The sequence below is a fragment of the Anabrus simplex genome, chromosome 2 (genome assembly GCF_040414725.1).
Source record: "Anabrus simplex isolate iqAnaSimp1 chromosome 2, ASM4041472v1, whole genome shotgun sequence".
Lineage (NCBI taxonomy): Eukaryota > Metazoa > Arthropoda > Insecta > Orthoptera > Tettigoniidae > Anabrus > Anabrus simplex.
Genome location: NC_090266.1, coordinates 179,181,812 through 179,204,035, shown reverse-complemented (window position 1 = coordinate 179,204,035; position 22,224 = coordinate 179,181,812). Strand labels below are relative to the sequence as shown.

At 38.5% G+C, this 22,224-nt stretch overlaps 1 protein-coding gene across 5 annotated transcripts in view; it reads right to left on the bottom strand.

The window, feature by feature from the left end:
* The window catches only part of RhoGAPp190 (Rho GTPase-activating protein 190), a 1,293,865-nt gene extending 1,272,221 nt beyond the window's left edge, over positions 1 to 21,644 (bottom strand). For all 5 annotated transcript variants that reach the window (XM_068226122.1, XM_068226123.1, XM_067140451.2 and 2 more), the window contains exon 1: positions 21,381 to 21,644. The gene's annotated coding sequence lies outside the window, so the exon portion shown is untranslated. The remainder of the gene's footprint in view (positions 1 to 21,380) is intronic.
* Between the last annotated feature and the right edge of the window lie 580 nt (positions 21,645 to 22,224).

The following is a 22,224-nucleotide window of genomic DNA, read 5'->3' as shown; positions in this document are numbered from 1 at the left end:
TAGCAAAAAAAAAAAAAAGAAAAGAAACCTCATTCCCTACAGCATTCCTTATAAAAATCAGCAGATCCCTGTATTCTGATCATTTGTAGTTCCGGGTAGGTAGTTCAAGTGTCCGTAATTTATACTTCACATCCTCAGTCTTTCAGTATTTACGAGTGCTTAGCTAATAATCAAATTGCTATATGCAAATAATTGCAATTCAAGTCCCTGGTGTAGTTTTGACAGAAGGGGTTTTTTTTGAGAAATTATTGTAGATAACCTCTTTATTTTTCGGCTTTTAAGGACACTTTTATTATCCATCCTGTGGAGTACGGAAAATAATAGTAATACACCAGCTGTACTAATCACATAACCACATTTCAGTTGAGAATTGTAGTGTATATCAGATAGTATCTTGCCTGTTATATTCGTGTGATCTTTGTGTACGGTAACCCTTTCGATACTTTTCATTTCTATTAGAGTATTATAGGATAAAATAGTACCATATTAATCTCTACGCATTTAACTTTGTTGGTAATCCTTGAGTAGTTCTTGCGAATTTCAACTTCAATCACAATTATAATTTCTGTTTGTGCTTAGTAATAACCTATTGTAATTACGATATGTCTGAACGTAGTTTAACACTTTGACGACGGCGTATTGTTTTCCGAGTTTATTCATTAGGAACGAAGTGAAAAATCAGAGATACGTGGGCTCGAATGGATATATTACATACTATTACATATCTGAAGTACGGCCTATAGACATTAGGGTGCACTGTGTCCAGTGTGTGCTGAGACCACCCGGCAGGTCTCATTGTCCACAAGTAATGCACGGGGTTCGCACGCACTCTGTAACCTGCCGGCGACCTCACTGAAATTGGCGGTCTTTATATGCAGAACAATTAGGTGGTATCATAAAGTTGCGCTGGAACTTCTGCTTGGAACGGCTATTGTGAATGCGCTCATTTTACATCATGAAGTAATCGGGAAGAAATTGCAAATTGGAAAATTTAGAGAGGAATTGGTCGTTGGAATTTTGGGGAACAGTATGAGAACAGCAGCTACTCTCTCCACTTCTCCCAAACGCCGTCATATTTTGAAGGAAACAGAAGAACAGAAGAAAAAGGATGGCCGAAACAGAAAAGTATGTAAACGTTGCATCAGTTGTTACGCAGAACTAGTGAATATCCGTGACGGAACTTATGCTCAGAAGTACTGCAAGAAAGTGTCCACGTACTGTGAGGACAGTCCCAAGAAGCCATTGTGCCTGCTTTGTTTCCATAAGCAACACTGAAGTGGTACATCACACTGTTACATTCATTCCCTTTTTTTTACCATCAGTGTATTAGTTTAACAAAATATTGACTGTTTTAATAATCCATGTGTACGATATAATTTTCTTTATATGTTTATTATTATTAATAATCACGATGCTGTTAAATATGCAACTCCAATACAACCGATAGTTATGATTTTCTGAACAGTGTTAACCTGAAGGTCTCTATTCTTTTATTTGTAGATATTTTCTTCATAGAAAATGATTTAAGTAATGGAACAAAAAAAAAAAAAAAAATTCTTAATTATCATGCCTTTGCTGGCGAGATGTAGTGTTTACAGTGCACTATGTCTTCTGGTATGGGCTATATCAAATTTGTTACTTTCATTGACCTGTCACAGTCTCATCCTTGGCTTTGACAATATGAAAGTGACTGAGGTATGAGTGATGCTAGTAATACCATTCCTTATGCAGCCAGTCCCTGTTATGAATGGTGTGAAAATATCGCTCATAGGGTCAGTTGGTGCATACATTTCAGTGGGCTTGGCAGACTGATATGTAAGAGCAACTGCTGGCTCGGTGAGGAAAGCAACGGGAAACTACCTCACTCCTCGTTTCCCTAGTACGCCTCTTCAGTGACGCCTAGGCTATTTATGACAGCTGTTGGCGAAGCTGCAGAGGATCAAACCAGCCTTCGGGCTGATTACCCAACATACATACATACATACAATTAATTATCCCAGCTCCTATGTACTCCCTGCATGTCCCACTGTATACGAAGTTAGTTTGCCTTATGTAGAGACGAACCAGAAAGGATGAAAGCATAATCTGTGAACGGCGCGCGATACGGCTCCAGTACATATATTGTCTCACGAGACCGCCGGCGGGTCTCACCGTCCAGAAGTAACGAGTTGGCGTAACCCGCCGGCGGGTCTCATAGTCGCCAACGTGTTAAAAAATTATTGTAGTGTACTGTAGCATCTTATTATAAATTAGCGTGCTTATTCTCTTATTGTAATTAGGATACGTCTGAGCGAGTTTAAAAATTATTGTAGTGTATTGTGGTATCTTATTAGAAATTGGCGTGCTTAATCTCTGTAATTAACAGCAGTTTTCATCCTGTTAGGGCAATGTAGGATAAAAATATAGTATGATTCTATGCTACTGTAGAGTAGTATATTAATTACCTTACTGTCGCGTGATCTTTGTGTACTGACCATTTCTTTTAATTATTCCGTAAAGAATGGCAAAGGAGTACAAGTGTAGGAAATGTAGGTGGGGCCAGGCATTAAGGAGTATGAGGGAGGAGTTGGAGAGTTTGAGAGAGATAATTAGGATTCTCTCAGAGGACAGGAAGGAAAGGAGGCTTCCCTCAAACAATGTACAGGATACAGTAGTGGAAAAGAGGATGGGAAGGAAAGGAGGGAAATGTAGAAGACAGATGGTCTAATGTTTTAAGAGGGAGGACATTGCAGGCTAAGGGCACTATTCAGGATCAAAATTCAGGACAGCTGTCTGTGGGAAATCAGTACGAGTTACTTTAGGTAGAACGACAGAGTGAAGAGGAGCTACAGGGAACTGTTGCTGAGAAGTGTGGAAGTAGGAGGAAAGGCCAAGGGAGGAAAGGGAAATGTAGAGTGGAGGATAAAAAAAGACAGGTGGAACAGGGTCATGGGAGGGAGAAAAGGGAGAAGGAAGTAGTTTCTGCAGCCATCAGGAAAGATACAGCTGACCAGGAGCGGAGGGGATCAAATGAGGTGGGTAGGGTTGAGGCTCTGGTCATGAGGGATTCCACTGTTAGACATGTGGGGAAAGTGTGTGGAGGAAAAGGAACAAGGACAGCGTGTTATCCAGGAATTAGGTTAAGTCAGATGTTGAGGAAAGTAGAAGAGGAGGTACCAACAACATGAGGAGAGCAGGTATAAGAACCAACATAGTTGGGGATGTGTGGGATCTGGTAAACACAGCACGGGTAAAGTTTAAGGAAGCAGAGATTTTTATCAGTGGAATATTCTGTAGGACGGATACTGACTGAAAGGTGATTGGGGATTTAAATTAGACTATGGAGTGGGTATGTGGGAAACAGGGAGTGAGATTTCTAGATCCTGATGTTTAGGTAGGAGATAGGGATCTGTGCTCAGATAGCCTTCACTTACACCGCAGTGGCACGTATAAGTTAGGAAATTTGTTGAGAAGGGTTATAGGGATGTACATTCTGGGAAATGGTGTGGCCTAGGAAGCATGATAAGGGTACAGGGATCTGGAAGTCAAGTAGAATAACATAAAAATGTCAGTGCTGAACTGTAGAAGTATTGTAAAGAAAGGAATAGAATTAGTTAAATATTTACCAGATATTGTAATAGGAGTTGAGTCATGGCGGAGAAATAATGTAACGGATGCAGAAATTTCATCTAGGAACTGGAGTATACATCATAGAGATAGGATAGCAATGATAGCAGGGGGAGTATTCATTCTGGTGAAAGAAGAATTTGTAAGCTACGAAAAAGAAAAGATGACAAACATGAAATTCTAGGTGTAAGGCTCATCTCTAAATATAATAAGCAAATTGATGTCTGAGTGTACAAACCGCGAAAGAGTACCGCGGACACCGATTCAGAATTATTTGATAAGATAATCAGCTGTGTGGGAAACGATATTGAAAGGAACGTGATTGTACTGGGCGATTTAAATTTACCAATGTCAACTGGGAAGGAAATGCGAAAACGACAGGAAGCATAACCAAGAAATGGCTAATAACTTAATATGGGAAGGATAGCCAATTCAGAAAGTGATGGAACCAACTAGAGGGAAGAATATTCTGGATGTGTGCCTGATAAAACTAGATGAGCTCTATAGAGAAACCGAATAGATGGTATCAGTGATCATGAAGCTGATTTTGTTGTAGTTAAAAATAAATGTGAAAGGAAGGTCTTGGTAGTAGGACAGTTAGGCAGTACCATATGGCTGATAAAACAGGCATGAGGGAGTTTTTAAAAAGTAACTCTTATCAGTGGAAAATGGCAAATAAAAATGTAAACATACTCTGGGATGGATTTAAAGCAAATGTTGAGGAATGTGAAAAGAAGTTTGTACCCTTCAAGGTGGTAACAAATGGTAAACATCCACTATAATATAACAGAAGTAAAGAGAGACTAAGGAGGTGCAGGTTTGGAAAGAAATAAAGAATTAGAAATGGCTGTGGAAGTAAGGAGAAATTAAAGGAACTTACTAGGAAATTGAATCTAGCAAAGTCAGCTAAAGATAACATGATGGCAAGCATAATTGGCAGTCATACAAATTTTAGTAAAAAAATGGAAGGGTATGTATACCATGTGACCTTGCCTTGGTGGGGAGGCTTGCGCGTCCCAATGAAGCAGATAGCCGAGCCGCAGGTGCAACCATATCGGATGGATATCTGTTGAAAGACCAGACTAATGAATGGTTCATTGAAAGGTGAGTACCAGCCGTTCGGAGCTTGCAAGGGCAGAAGTCTAGATGATTGACAGATATGGACATGTAATAATACTCAACATGGCTTAGCTGTGTTGATACTGCTACACGGCTGAAAGCAACGTGAAACTACAGCCGTAACTAACTCCTGAGGACATGCAGCTTTCTCAGTATGAAAGATGTACCGAAGATGGCTTCCTCCCAGGTAAGATATTCCGGAGGTAAAATAGTCCCCCATTCGGATCTCCGGACGGGGACTATACGAGAGAGGGCGATCATCAGGAAGATGGATAATGACATTCTGCGAGTCGGAGCATGGAATGTTAGAAGTTTGAATCATTGTGGTAGGTTAGAGAATCTGAAAAGGGAGATGGGTAAAGTCTGATTAACTTGGTATAAGTGAAGTACGTTGGCAGGAGGAACAGGATTTTTGGTTAGGCAATTTCACAATTATCAACACAAAATCAAACAGGCGAAATGCAGGAGTTGGTTTAAAAATGAATAAGAAAATAAGGCAGCGGGCAAGCTACTATGACCAGGATAGTGACAGAATTATTGTCGTCAAGACAGACACCAAACCAATGCCCACCACAATAGTGCAGGTCTGTATGCTAGTTCAGCGGATGAAGAAATCGAAAGGATGTATGAAGAGATAGAAGATTTAATACAATATGTAAAAGGTGACGAGAATCTAATTGAGATGGGAGACTGGAATGCAATGGTAGGTCAATGAAGAGAAGGCAATACAGTAGGAGAATTCGGATTGGGACAAAGGAAGGAAAGAGGAAGTCGGCCGATTGAATTCTGCACTGATCATAATTCAGTCCTCACTAATACTTGGTTCAAACACCACAAATGGTGGCTGTATACGTGGACGAGACCTGGAGACACTGAAAGGTATCAAATAGACATTATGATTAGGCAGAGATTCAGAAACCAGGTCTTGGATTGCCAAACTTTCCCAGGAGCAGACGTGGACTCTGACCATAACTTGTTGGTCATGAAATGCCATATGAAGTTGAAGAAATTGAAGAAAGGAAAGAGTGTAAGGAGATGGGATCTAGACAAGTTGAAAGAAAATAGTATGAGGAATTGTTTTAAGGAACGTGTTGCACAAGGACTATGTGAAATGGCTGAAGGAAACACAATAGAGGAAGAGTGGATAGTCATGCAAATTAAAAGTCAGTAGGGCTGCTGAAGAAAGTAAGAAAAGATCAACTAAGAATCAGTGGATAACTCAGGAGATACTACACCTGATTGATGAAAGACGAACATATAAGAATGCTAGAAATGAAGAGGGCAGAAAAGAATACAGGGTATTAAAGAATGAAGTGGATAGAAAGTTAGGAAATTTGTTTAGAAGGGTTATAGGGACGTACATTCATGGAAATGAGGTGGCGTAGGGAGCGGCGATAAGGGAACAGGAACTGGAAATCAAGTAGGGATGATATAAAAATGTTAGTGCTCAACTGTACAAGTATTGTAAAGAAAGGAATAGAATTAAGTAATTTAATAGATATATACTTACCTGATATTGTAATAGGAGTTGAATCATGGCTGAGAAATGATATAATGGATGCAGAAATTTTCTCACGCAAATGGAGGGTGTTATTTTACATGTAACTAATCTCATTATTAGACCCGTATTGAACTATGCTATGATATACCAACAAATTGTTAGTATATCACTGGAGGGTGTATCGTAGAGATAGGATAGGAATGGTAGGAGGGGGAGTATTTATTCTGGTGAAAGAATAATTTGTAAGCTACGTAAAAGTTCAAGATGAGAAACATGAAATTCTAGGTGTAAGGCTCATTTCTAAAGATAACGGGCAACTTGATGTCTTTGGAGTGTACAGACCGGGAAAGGGTAGCGCAGACGCTGATTCAGAATTATTTGACAAGATTATCAGCTATGTGGGAAATAAGGAAAGGAACGTGATTGTAGCGGCTGATCTCAATTTACCAAATGTCAATTGGGAAGGTGATGAAAATGACAGGAAGCATGGCCAACAAATGGCAAATAAGTTAATATGGGAAGGGCATCAGATTCAGAAAGTGATGGAACCAACTAGAGGGGAGAATATTCTGGATATGGTGTTGGCAAAACCAGATGAGTTCTATAGAGAAACCGAAGTAATAGATGGTAATAGTGATCACGAAGCTGTTTTTATGGTAGTTAAAAATAAATGTGAACGAAAGGAAGATATTAAAATTAGGACTATTAGGCAGTATCGTATGGCTGATAAAACAGGCATGAGGGAGTTTTTTAAAAGTAACTATGATCGGTGGAAAACGGTAAATAAAAATGTAAACAGACACTGGGATGGGTTTAAACCAATTGTATAGGAATGTTAAAATAGGTTTGTACCTTTAAAGGTGGTAAGAAATGGTGGAGATCCACTATATTATAACACAGAAGTAAGGAGACTAAGAAGATGCAGGTTGGAAAGAAATAGAGTTAGAAATGGCTGTGGAAGTTGTCGTGTGTCTGCGCGCTCCTCGCTCTGCTCCGCGCACACAACAGCCTGGATTGTTCTCGACTCTACGAGACGTCTGCACTGCGCTTGCCTGTTACATCAGCCAGCTATATAAAGGCGTTGCCTTCCAACCACAGGCGAGGACTTGCCAGTGCCCAGCACCAGATTACGCCGAATGTCGAACACGGAGGCTATCCCTCTTAAAAAGGTGTCTCGAATAGGTGGACTGATTGTGAGTGTTTGAGGTTTCACCTCGGGTTACTGCCTCCGCTCCCGTTTCCCACAGCCACGTCAAGCCCGATGACAGTATTCCCTCAGTCCCACCTAGGCTCAATCACATCAATTAGTATTCTACTAATTATGCATTTCAATGTCAGTTCCTGACAAGTTACAGAAACAACTAATATTCTATTAGTGCAAGCTTTCGCTACTGATTACACTTGTGACGATATAGAACAGATAGTTTTCAACTATCAAGAACTCAAGCTTTTCAATGGACTTTTGCATCAAGATAGATTCATGTATATATGTATATAAAGTGTACATTCTTTTTGAACTTCAGTCTACAAGCAACGTTAACTGTTTATAATTTTCATACTGCTTCGAGGAAAGTTTTATTTGAATGTATGTATATATGTAGTTAAAAGACTATCTGAAGCAATAAAATATAGTTGTGTTCCTGTATACCTGTTCTTGTATACAACAGAAGTAAGGAGAAATTGAAGGAACTTACTAGGAAATTGACTCTTGCAAAGAAGTCAGCTAAGGATAACAAGACGGCAAGCATAATTGGCGGCCATACAAATTTTAGTGAAAAATGGAAGAGTATGTATAGGTACTTTAAGGCAGAAACAGGTTCCAAGAAGGATATTCCAGGAATCGTTAATGAACAAGGGAGTGTGTATGCGAGGATCTTCAAAAGGCAGAAGTATTCAATCAGCAGTATGTAAAGATTGTTGGTTACAAGGATGTGTTGTTGTTTGAGTCATCAGTCCATAGACTGGTTTGATGCAGCTCTCCATGCCACCCTATCATGTGCTAACCTTTTCATTTCTATGTAACTATTGCATCCTACATCTGCTCTAATCTGCATGTCATATTCATACCTTGGTTTACCCCTACCGTTCTTACCACCTACACTTCCTTCAAAAACCAACTGACCAAGTCCTGGGTGTCTTAAGATGTGTCCTATCATTCTATCTCTTCTTCTCGTCAAATTTAGCCAAATCGATCTCCTCTCACCAATTTGATTCAGTATCTCTTCATTCGTGATTCGATCTATCCATCTCACTTTTAGCATTCTTCTGTAACACCACATTTCAAAAGCTTCTATTCTCTTTCTTTCTGACTAAGTTATCATCCATGTTTCACTTCCATACAATGCCACGCTCCAAACTAAAGTCTTCAAAAACACTTTTCTAATTCCTATATCAATGTCCGAAGTGAGCATATCCTTTTCTTAAGAAAGATGTTCCTTGCTTGTGCTAGCCTGCATTTTTTGTCTTCCTCACTTCTGCCATCGTTAGTTATTTTACTACCCAAGTAACAATACTCATCTACATCCTTTAAGACTGTTTCCTAATCTAATATTTCCTACATCACCTGCCTTCGTTCGACTGCACTTCATTACTTTTGTTTTGGACTTATTTATTTTCATCTTGTACTCCTTACCCAAGACTTCATCCATACCATTCAGCAACTTCGAGATCTTCTGCAGTCTCAGAAAATAACAATATCATCGGCAAATCTCAAGGTTTTGATTTCCTCTCCTTGAACTGTGATTCCCTTTCCAAATGTCTCTTTGATTTCCTTTACTGCCTGTTCTATATAAACATTGAAAAGGAGAGGGGACAAACTGCAACCTTGGCTCACTCCTTTCTGGATTGCTGCTTCTCTTTCAAAGCCCTCGATTCTTATCACCGCAGACTGATTTTTATACATATTGTAGATAATTCTTCGTTCTCGGTATCTGATCGATATCATCTTCAGAATCATAAATAACTTGGTCCAATCAACATTATCGACTGCCTTTTCTAGATCTACGAATGCCATGTACGTGGGCTTGTCCTTTATTCGATCCTCTAAGATCAGACGTAAAGTCAGGATTGCTTCACGTGTTCCTACATTTCTTCTGAAGCCAAATTTATCTTCTCCCAACTCGGCTTCAACTTGTTTTTCCATTCTTCTGTAAATAATATGTGTTAAAATTTTTCAGGCATGAGATACTAAACTAATGGTGTGGTAGTTTTCACACCTCTCGGCACCGGCTTTCTTGGGAATAGGTATACCAACATTCTGCCGAAAATCGGATGGGACTTCTCCTGTCTCATACATCCTGCACATTAAATGAAATAACCTTGCTATGCTGGTTTCTCCTAAGGCAGTCAGTAATTCAGAGGGAATATCATCAATTCCAGGTGCCTTGTTCCTATTTAAGTCACTCACAGCTCTGTCAAACTCTGACCTCAAAATTGGGTCTCCCATTTCATAAGCATCAACAGCCTCTTCATGTTCCAGAACCAAATTAACTACATCGTTACCTTGATACAACTGTTGGATATGCTCCCGCCATCTTTCCGCTTTGTCTTCTTTCCCTAGAAATGGCTTTCCATCTGAGCTCTTAATATTCATGCACCTAGATTTCCTTTCTCCAAAGGTTTCCTTGATTTTCCTGTATGCAGCATCTACCTTTCCCAGGACCATACAGCCTTCGACATCCTTGCACTTCTCCTTCAGCCATTCTTCCTTAGCTACCTTGCACTTTCTATCCACTTCATTCTTTAATCGCCTGTATTCTTTTCTGCCCTCTTCGTTTCTAGCATTCTTGTATTTTCGTCGTTCATCAATCAGGTCTAGTATCTCCTGAGTTATCCACTGATTCTTAGTTGATCTCTTCCTTCCTAACATTTCTTCAGCAGCCCTACTGACTTCATTTTTTATGACTCTCCACTCTTCCTCTGTAGTGTTTCCTTCATTTAGTCCTTGTGCAACATGTCCCTTGAAACAATCCCTCACACTCTTTTCTTTCAAATTGTCTAGATCCCATCTTTTTGCATTCTTTCCTTTCTTCAATTTCTTCAACCTCAGATGGCATTTCATGACCAACAAGTTGTGGTCAGAGTCCACGTCTGCTCCTGGGAAAGTTTTGCAATCCAACACCTGGTTTCTGAATCTCTGCCTAATCATAATGAAGTCTATTTGATACCTTCCAGTGTCTCCAGGTCTCGTCCACGTATACAGCCGTCATTTGTGGTGTTTGAACCAAGTATTGGCAAGGACTAAATTATGATCAGTGCAGAATTCAACCACCCGACTTCCTCTTTCATTCCTTTGTCCCAATCCCAATTCTCCTACTTTTACTACCTTCTCTTCCTTGGCCTACCACTGCATTCCAGTCTCCCATCACAATTAGATTCTCGTCACCTTTCACGTATTGTATTAAATCTTCTATCTCCTCATATATTCTTTCAATTTCTTCATCATCCGCTGAACTAGTAGGCATATAGACCTGCACTATTGTGGTGGGCATTGGTTTGGTGTCTATCTTGACGACAATAATTCTTTCACTATGCTGGTCATAGTAGCTTACCCGCTGCCCTATTTTCTTATTCATTATTAAACCAACTCCTGCATTGCCCCTGTCTGATTCCGTGCTGATAATTCGGTAGTCGCCTGACCAAAAATCCTGTTCTTCCTGCCAACGTACCTCACTTATACCAACTACATCTAACTTTGGTCTATCCATCTCACCTTTCAGATTCTCGAACCTACTACAACGATTCAAACTTCTAACATTCCACGCTCCGACTCGCAGAATGTCAGTATACATCTTCCTGATGATCGCCCCCTCTCGTGTAGTCCTCACCCGGGGATTCGAATGGGGGACTAGTTTACCTCCGGAATATTTTACCCGGGAGGAAGCCATCATCAGTACATCATTCATACAGAGAGAGCTGCATGTCCTCGGGAGGTAGTTACGGCTGTAGTTTCCCGTTGCTTTCAGCCGTGTAGCAATATCAACACAGCTAAGCCATGTTGAGTATTATTACAAGGCCGTATCAGTCAATCATCTAGACTGCTGCCCTTGCAACTACCGAACGGCTGGTACTCCCCTTTCGATGAACCATTCGTTAGTCTGGTCTCTCAACAGATACCCATCCAATATGGTTGCACCTGCGGCTCGGCTATCTGCATCATTGATACACGCAAGCCTCCCCACCGCGGCAAGGTCACATGGTTCGCAGAGGAGGGGTTACAAGGATAATGTCCAGATAGAGGAGATGACTAATCCTAAAGAAGTATTAAAATTTACCTGTGACAACAATGACATTTACAGTAAGATACAAAAGTTGAAAACTAGAAAAGCAGCTGGAATTGATAAGGTTTCAGGGGATATAATAAAGACAATGTGTTGGGATATAGTACCATATCTGAAGTACTTATTTGATTATTGTTTGCATGAAGGAGCTATACCAAATGAATGGAGAGTTGCTATAGTAGCCCCTGCGTATAAAGGAAAGGGTGATAGACATAAAGATGAAAATTACAGGCCAGTCAGTTTGACATGCATTGCATGTAAGCTTTGGGAAAGCATTCTTTCTGATTATACAAGACATGTTTGGGAAATTAATAACTGGTTTGATAGAGGGCAGTTTGGGTTTGGGATAGATTCACTAATTATATAAATGATATGAGTAAAGGAGTGGAATCGGAGGTAAGGCTTTTTGCGGATGATGTTATTCTCTATAGAGTGATAAATAAGTTACAAGATTGTGAGCAACTGCAACGTGACCTCGAAAATGTTGTGAGATGGACAGCAGGCAATGGTATGTTGATAAACGGGGTTAAAAGTCAGGTTGTGAGTTTCACAAATAGGAAAAGTCCTCTGAGTTTTAATTACTGCATTGATGGGGTGAAAGTTCCCTTTAGGGATCATTGTAAATATCTGGGTCTTAATATAAGGAAAAATCTTCATTGGGGTATGGGATCCTCAACAGGATTACTTGATTCAAGAACTGGAATAAATCCAAAGAAATGCAGCTCGATTTGTTCTGGGCGATTTCCGACAAAAGAGTAGCATTAAAAAAATGTTGCAAAGTTTGGGCTGGGAAGACTTGGGAGAAAGGAGACGAGCTGCTTGACTAAGTGGTATGTGATTATTTTCATTTTGACCCTATTGAAATTCAATTATTAAATGTTAAACAATTAATTTATTGAAACCACCTATTCAATACCAGTAAAGTCTTTAGGACTATAACACTGTCATTATATTAAATTTGAGTATGGTACATGTTTCGCCTGTCATTGCAGGCATCGTCAGCCATGAATTCTAACTCCAAGTCAGAGCTCTGAGTGGATGCTTACTAGGATTATTCTAAAACCATATTTTTCATAACAATTTGCACTGGAGTACAAGAACATTAGGTCTTATTGGAGTGAACAAGCTGTTCTTTTTTTAAAGTTCAAATGTGACTTCCAACATAAGTTCACATCCAATGGAAATAATATTAACTGTCAACTCCCACGTGCCGGTAATGAGAATGGCATGATACGAGTGGAATTTAAAACATCTGTACATTTTTACAGTCTATTAGGAGATTAACTTGTACTAGAACTATTCTTAAAAATTTTTTTACACAATTTACACTAATATATAAAACATATGGTACAATTTGGAAATGAACTTGCCGATCCCTTTATAAAGCTTCATTTGGGACGTCCTACTCATGCCCACGTTGTATGGGGATAATATAAAATATCAACACACACAATGCCAATGCTGGAATGGCAATTGTAGTCTATTGGATCATAATATTTAAACATTTCTTTTTACATTAGTGGGAGATCACACACATTTAGCTTATATGGTTTTGGGATGGCTTAAATATTCTATAGTAACATCACTTCCTTGAAGAATGAGAATCACTATTAAAGTGGATTGCCGGTTGGATGGCAAGAATGCTGGTAGAGAGCTTCATTGAGTTTCATTAAATAATGGATTATTTCATCTCCATATAAACAAGCTGTATATTGTTTATGTTGTGAAGCTTTTGAAGTTATTCTGTGTAAGCCTGAAGATGAGGAGTTAAACTGTATTCTGGATGTAAGTGTGCGTCTAGTGAGCGTGTTGAAATCTGTGGAATAAAATGAAAAAGTGTGCGAGTGCATTATTAGGATGGTTTATTAGTGGATTTAATATGCTTGACACTTACCCTTTAGATGTTAGGAGTAAGTCCGGTTGTGTAGCTTGTGTGAGGTTGTCTGAACGGTCGCTTTATCTCTGCTTCTTGTATTGTAGGGGTGTGTCATTGTTGGTCGGTAATGTGTGCAAGTGGGGGAAGGGGTGTGGCTGGGCGAAGGGGCAATGGCTGCTGTTGATTTATGGATATTAGTGTTGGATTTTTAGTTTAAGATTTTAAAAAAAATATTACTGTTTATGTTAAGAGATGACAATAAGTTAGGAATTTGTTCCGTGACCGGGCTCTTTGTTTCTACGATGTCATTTAGATTTTGATTTTTATTGCAGTGTTGGTCTAAAAAAGATGTAGGTATTTTCAAATTCAGTCATTAGACTAACTTTATTAATGATCTTTAATATTTGAAGGTCCTGGTCTATGGTAGTGAAGTTATGTCCCGTTTCTTTCATATGAATACCCATAGTGGAGTGTTTGTTGTGCTTAGATGCGTTGTAATGCTCTAAATATCTTGTATGAAAACTGCGTCCAGTTTGTCCGACATAAGGAAATTCACATTGGGTGCATTTGAGTCTATAAATTCCTGAATTGGAGTATCGGTCGTGTGTTGAATTTACTGTATGGGAGTTAAAGAATATATTTCTGTTAGTATTACGGGTTTTGAATGGAATATAGATGTCCTGTTTCTCGATTGGGTTGGTGATCTGATATATAGCCGGATTCGTGAAGGTAAACGCAGGAAAACTGTATTTTTTAAGTCTTTCAGTGGTTAGGTTAGTAGCAGATTTTAATTTGATTTTGTTTATAATTTTATTAACCGTGTTTGGTTTGTAACCGTTAAGTTTAGCCAGTTCTTTAATATATTGTAGCTCTTTTTTTTTTCGGGTGTCACTGGAAAGGGGAATTTTTAACACACTATGGATTAAGCTGTAGAAAGTTGCTAATTTGTGAGAATGTGGGTGCATAGATTCATTTCTTATAGTCAGAGGGGCAAAAGTGGGTTTTCTATAGATTTGAATTTTATTGGCTCTATTTATGGTTACATCTAGGAAATTTAAAGAGTTGTTTGTTTCATCTTCCTTTGTGAAGGTAATGTTATTGAGTCCATTAAGAAATCCTAAAATGTTGTTGCTGTTATGGCGTTTATCAATGATGGCAAACGTGTCATCTACGAATCTTATCCAAGGTGGAGACTAGTTGATTTTGTTTAATATTTTGTTCGCTTCTAGATTATCAATGAAAATGTTAGCTAGAATGCCCAAGGCGGGATCTCCCATTGCTAGTCCTTTTTGATGGTAGATTTTGTTGTTAAAAGTGAAGTAGTAGTTGTTCAATACAAAACTCAGTAATTTAATAAAGTCATTTATTTCAAATTTGCTTAAATTGCTGCGTTTGGAAAGGTTCTTTTTGATAATATTTATAGTATCATATATAGGAATGCTTGAGTATATATTGGTGATGTCATATGAGACCATTACATGGTTAGGTTGTAGTTTAAATTGTGTTAATTTTTCACAGAAGTCAATGGAATTTTTTACTTATGCTTCATTGTTGAATTTGAAGTGTTTGTTAAGAAAACAGTGTAAAAATCTTGAGACTTTATATGTGCGATTGTTTCTGCTCTTTATAATAGGCTGCACAGGAATTTCTTTTTTATGGATTTTGGGTAATGTTCTTGCAGTTGGCAGTTTTGGATTCATGATAGTAAATTTTTGATGTTCTTACTCTTGTAAAAGGAAGGATAAATTTTTCAACAAAACCTTTTAGTCACATTGAATTTTTGGTGTGGGGTCTTTGTTTACTATAGTGTAGGTATTATCGGAAAAGAAAAGTTCTGTTTTATTGACGTAATCGGCCTTGTTTAATAAAACAGTGGTGGATCCTTTATCAGCTTTCGTAATGATTATATCGTTCCTATCTTGTTGTTTAAGTTGATTATTTGTTTTATGAGACCTGGTTGTGGATTATTTTTCAGTTCATTGACTAAAGAGGGAAGTTTCTTTTTAATTTCAAATCTAACGTCGTTACATTTGTCGGTACCAAGTTTATTAATGTTAGATTTGATTTCGGCAGCTGTGGTGATAAGGTCGTCCGCTTTGTTGGGATTTGGTCAGTTGAATTTCATGCCCTTGTTAAGAAGATCCAATTCTTTGTCTGAGGAACAAATTTTTATAAGTTTATAGTTTAAACTTAATATAATGACAATGTTACAGTCCTAAAGACTTTACTAGTATTGAATAGGTGGTTTTAATAAATTAACTGTTTAACATTTCATAAGTGGTATGTTCTGAGCTGTCAGTGGAGAGATGGCGTGGGAGGACATCAGTAGACGAATAAGTTTGAGTGGTGTCCTTAAAGGTAGGAAAGATCGCAATATGAAGATAAAGTTGGAATTTAAGAGGTCAAATTGGGGTAAATATTTGTCTATAGGAAGAGGAGTTAGGGATTGGAATAACTTACCAAGGGAGATGTTCAATAAATTTCCAATTTCTTTGCCATCTTTAAGAAAAGGCTAGGAAAACAACAGATAGGGAATCTGCCACCTGGGCAACTGCCCTAAATGCAGATCAGTAGAGAGTGATTGCAAGATAGCTAAGGAAGAGTGGCTGAAGGAGAAGCGCAAGGATATTGAAGGTTGTATGGTCCTAGGAAAGGTAGATGATGCATACAGGAAAATCAAGGAAACCTATAAAAAAAAAAATGAAAACTAGGTGTATGAATTAAAGAGCTCAGATGGAAAGCCACTTCCAGGCAAAGAAGAAAAAGCAGAAAGATGGCAGGAACATATCCAACAGTTGTATCAAGGTTAAGACGTAGATGATTTGGTTCTGAAACAAGAGGCTGTTGATGCTGATGAAATGGGAGACCCAATTTTGAGATCAGAATTTGACAGAGCTGTGAGAAACCTAAATAGGAACAAGGCACCTGGAATGGCAACATTCTCTCTGAATTACTGACTGCCTTAGGAGAAACCAGCATGGCAAGGTTATTCCATCTAGTGTGTAAGATGTATGAGACAGGAGAAGTGCCATTCGATTTTCGGCACAATGTTGTTATACTTATTCCCAAGAAAGCCGGTGCTGAAGAGTGCGAAAACTACCGCACTATTAGTTAAGTATCTCATGCCTGCAAAATTTTAACACGTATTATTTACAGAAGAATAGAAAGAGAAGTTGAAGCCGAGTTGGGAGAAGATCAATTTGGCTTCAGAAGATATGTAGGAACATGTAAAGCAATCCTGACTTTACGTCTGATCTTAGAGGATCAAATTAAGAAGGACAAGTCCACACACATAGCGTTTGTAGACCTAGAAAAGGCATTCGATAATTTTGATTGGACCAAGCTATGAGATTCTTAAGGTGATTGGGATCAGATACCGAGAACAAAGAATTATCTACAATCTGTATAAAATTCAGCCTGCTGTCATAGGAATCAAGGGCTGTGTAAAAGAAGCAGCAACCCAGAAAGGAGTGAGGCAAGGCTGCAGTTTGTCCCCTCTCCTTTTCAATGTTTATATAGAACAGGCAGTAAAGGAAATCAGAGAAGAATATGGAAAGGGAATCACAATCCAGGAGAGGAAATCAAAACCTTGAGATTTGCCGATGATATTGTTATTTTATCTGAGACTACAGAAGATCTCAAGAAGTTGCTGAATGGTATAGACAAAGTCTTGGGTAAGGAGTACAAGATGAAATTAACTAGTCCAAAACAAAAGTAATGGAGTGCAGTCGAACGAAGGCAGGTGATGCAGAAAATATTAGATTAGGAAGCGAAGACTTAAAGGAAGTAGATGAATATTTTTACTAGCGTAGTAAAATAACTAACGATGGCAGAAGTAAGGAGGACAAAAATTGTAGACTAGCACAAGCAAGGAAGACTTTTCTTAAGAAAAGAAATTTGCTCACTTGTAACACTGATATAGGAATTAGAAAGATGTTTCTGAAGGCTTACTTCTGGAGCGTGGCATTGTATGGAAGTGAAAGATGGATGATAACTAGCTCAAAAAGAAAGAGAATAGAAGCTGGAATTGATGACATTATCTCTGAATTACTGACTGCCTTAGGAGAAACCAACATGGCAAGGTTATTCCATGTAGTGTGTAAGATGTATGAGACAGGAGAAGTGCCATCCGATTTTCGGCAGAATGTTGTTATACCTATTCCCAAGAAAGCCAGTGCTGACGAGTGTGAAAACTACCGCACTATTAGTTTAGTATCTCATGCCTGCAAAATTTTAACACTATTATTTACAGAACAATAAGAATACAAGTTGAAGCTGAGTTGGGAGAAGATCAATTTGGCTTCAGATGATATGTAGGAACATGTGAAGAAATCCTGAATATGGAGTAGGTCCTTTACTCTCCTTCACGATGTTTTGTACGCTGAATCTACTACGTACAGTACCGCCTTTATTCTGTTTTTTCCACTCAAATCCATCATGAGCGCGAAGTCTGGCTGGTGCTGGTGTGTTACGCTGATTGATTGCTGGGCATGAACTGGTGCCATCAGAATCCGTCCTTCCTGTGAAGAGCGAAGACTGGCTAAACAAGATGCTTCAGGAAAATTATGTTGGAAAGCTCAGTCCCGTGCAATAAGAAGTTATTGCTAATGTGTTTCATACGGCTTATACTGTGGCATTCAACAACTGTGAGGATGGAAGTGAACCTTCAAGAGTAGATGTGGGCTGCATTCTTCATTCCACCAATGCCTGCATTAATATAATTCCGCTCCCTCTGTGGATCAGTGGTAGTGTCTGCCTCCGGATCCTAAGATAGCGAGTTCATACCCGCAGAGGAAGTCTGACTGTTGAAGGGTGGAAGAAATGTCCATTTCACACTTCATGTTGTATGATGCCGGCATGTGAAGGTTCTCTAAGAGACAAAATTCATTAAAAACTCAGCCATAGATGCCCAAGAGAGATTTGACTTACTCTGCCATCTAGTAGGCCACGAGTAAAAAAACAGAATGATGAAACTGACAAGCAAGCAGCCAAATGGCACGAAATTAAAATGCATGCAATAGTTGTTGTTGTTGTTGTTGTTAATAGTATTATAATTAACAACACTGGCAAGGAAATATGGATCGGGAGAGTTGGCATTGCGGTTAGAGGTGCGTGGCTATGAGCTTGCACCTGGGAGATAGTGGGCTCGAATCCCACTGTTGACAGCCCTGAAGTTGGTTTTCCGTGGTTCCCATTTTCACACCAGGCAAATGCTGGGGCTATACCTTAATTAACGCCATGGCCGCTTCCTTCCGACTCCTACCGGTATGCCTTTTCTATCCCATCGTCGACATAAGACCTATCTGTGTCAGTGCGACGTAAAGCCACTAGCAAAAATTATTAAATATGGAAAACTGTAGTCTATCAAATTTTCAGTTGCAAAATCAAAATTTCCATGTTTGTCAAGAAATCAACCACTTTTAGTATCAAAGTACTATAACAGTTCCTGTTCATGTGGTATTACCTAAACTGTCTGCACAGGCAAACCTTTCCAATGATTCCATTCCAGACATGCCAGGTTTCAAAAGTAATAATCAGAAGAAATTTGGCCATCACTGATGGCAGAACATGTACTAATTCATTATAATTCAATACATTGGTTAATGCAACCGAGGTAAGCAGGTGAATTTTATTTTTCATGTCTCGCTCCTAAGAAATTTTGCTCATGCCTAGATTCTTTTCTGACTTCTCCAGCCCTGAAGTGCCTTCTTTCACCTTTATAAATGTTTATGATGATCCCATAACCAAAACTGAACAGAGCAACTTCTTGACTTTAATGTAAATTAACATTTAAATTAACTTCAGTCTTTGGTAACTTCTCCAGCAACCGAGCGAGTTGGCTGTGCAGTTAGGGGCGCACAACTGTGAGCTTGCATTCGGGAGATAGTGAGTTCGAACCCCACTAACTGCAGCCCTGAAGATGGTTTTCCATTTTCACAGCAGGCAAATACTAGGGCTGTACCATAATTAAGGCCACAGCTGCTTCCTTCCTACTCCTAACCCTTTCCTATTCTGTCGTCGTCGCCATAAGACCTATCTGCGACGTAAAGTGAAGTGTAAAAAAAAAAATCTTACTCCAGCAATGCTACCCTTTAAGATTACACATTCAGGGTTTACAGATCCTTTCTCTTATTTTTATTACTACCACAGAGATTCATCCCTCGTCATGACACCTCATAGAGTCGAGGAAAACTTTACTATTACAATACCTACGCCTGTGCTGAAACTTAAACTTATCCACACAAAGACTCCTCTGTAACTGACGCGGGATGCGGACATAACTGAATTAAAGCAGTTCAGATTATTTACAACCAAGACAGATCTGCGTATAAGTAACACCTACGATCTATAATAAAATATCAGTGAGTAATTTGTCATGTAATTGTAAGGGTACAAAGGAATTCAATGCACAAAATCTAAGGTATCTGTTCCACGCTACAATCAACAGCAGACACTGTAATGTTATAATATTTTTTTAAGACACAACTAACTTTATCCATTTAAAGTTTTAATAGAATCACATGCCCAAGTACACTTCATCTAATATGCAGGAAACCTCAGGCGAACACAAAATATGTATTTTCCATTTTATTTCAAAGGTAAGCCTATATTAAGCCAGCATAATTAGCTTTCATACATTAAACTTAACCCTGCAAAATGTAGCCTATATAGCATGTTCCTCACTCGGCAAATTAACATCTATTCTCTGTAGCCTAATTCAGAAATTTCAACATAAATATGAAGTTAAGTTTTAAATTCAGTGATGCAGAGGATGACGTTGAATGAACACAGTAACTAATTAGGCTTCCCGAGTATTTGCATTTTTTAAATCACTGTTAAGTGCCTGTAAGTGCTGAATAGTACTCAGAATTATAAAATGTAAGTTACTCACAAAAGAAAAGGTCTCTACCAAAGTCTCAACTGCAAGATTCTTCATCTAGGGCTAGAATGATGCAAAAGTACTAATCCTAACTTTCTTTTTTATTAACTTGAGAAAATGCAAGGACATGCTCGCTTAGTTAGGCTGCACCAATATTTCATACATAGCTGTAACTTATCTATTACCTCTCCTTCCTACAATACTGCTTGTTGATCAAGTTAGGCTATTTTTCTTCAAAAACATTAAAAGCTTTGCTTTCTGTGGCATTCAGAATGAGTCTAAATAGTTATCAAAAAACATGACTTCTGCAACGATTTATATAAAAATCATAGGGATTCCAAAAGTACATTACGTCCAAAAAATGGTACCATCCATAATGCAACACAACCAGAAAAAATAATATATAGGCTAGGCCAGCTCAAATTCATTGCAGGTTGACCATCACCAAGATCAACTGTGAATCAAATTCTTTAAAATTATTTCACAATTTCCAGTTCAAATTATCTTCTGCATTAGTGCTACAGTGCACATGCAGGTCTATCACTACTGGCAACAATTACTGATAACAAAATACCCATAAATGCATAGGCCTATATACTCTATAAATTACATACCTAATTCTAAAACAAACTTGTATATAGCACACCAAGTAATATTCTGAAGATATCGTGGCACGGCAATCGCAATCAGACGAAACACGGCAGGTGTTACTAACTATCGCAATTCTAACCTTACTTATTCACAACTCGCGTAGACGGAATGGTACTGACATAACGTAACAAGGTAATTTAGAGTAAAACATCACATTCTACTAGAAGTATATACTTAACGAAAAATGGTAACACTCCAATACAAAAAAATGACAGAAGAGGTTACCTGTCAAGAGGCTCATATGTTACATACACACACAAAAACAGAAAAGAGTACGTAAGAATTGATTTGGATGCAGCATAAAGAATAAAACGTGAATAAGGCGTAAGAAGTAAAAAACAGACTCGCCATTCAAAATAGTTTTTGAATTTCAAATCAAAAACCCTATCCCCGCCAGGGCCTTCATAATTCGATATAAAACATAAATCCTCCAGAGAAATGTTGACATACGAACATATATTCACTTACCAGAACAACCATCCTCATAAATGTACCAAGAATCACCCAACGATGCGCAAGTCGAGTTTGACATTACATTATTTCCTACGATAAATATTGAGCAATGCTAACTACAGGGGGTGGGGAAATTTAAAACCAAAGAATATACTATGGCAGGATGTGCAGAGCGTTGAAAGAAATGCTATAACAGGAACAAACATGTTATAAATTCGAATTCATTGTATTTTAATTGAAAATGTTGCATCAACGTTCACTTTAGGAAATTCACGTCCACCACCTACATTACACAGATAACGCTGGACGCCATGACAGAAAATTTCCCGTTTCTGCGAGAATCGCGACAGCGTTCAACTTAAAACTTAACTCATTTGTGCACTGTCTTTGGTCATAGATTGTTGTTTGAGTCATCAGTCCATAGACTGGTTTGATGCAACCCTCCATGCCACCCTATCCTGTGCTAACCTTTTCATTTCTGCGTAACTACTGCATCCTACATCTGCTCTAATCTGCTTGTCATATTCATACCTTGGTCTACCCCTACCGTTCTTACCACCTACACTCAGGCCCCGGTTTCAAGTAGTTAACGCCCTGGGCAAACAATATTTAGCCCCCCAACCCCACACTGCCCGTTTTCCTGTTCCTCTAACAAATAATTGTTTACAAATTAAATATTATAATTTTCAAGATTATGAGTTTTAAAACAGCACATTATGCAAATACAGTTAATTCTCATAATTAAACATCAAGCCAAATACAGGTAACAGCCAAATAAGAATCAAGCTAATTTTATTTTTATTTAAAAAACCGTTGGTTAAGTTTGATAGTTTGTATGTAAATAAATTACTTTGGAAAT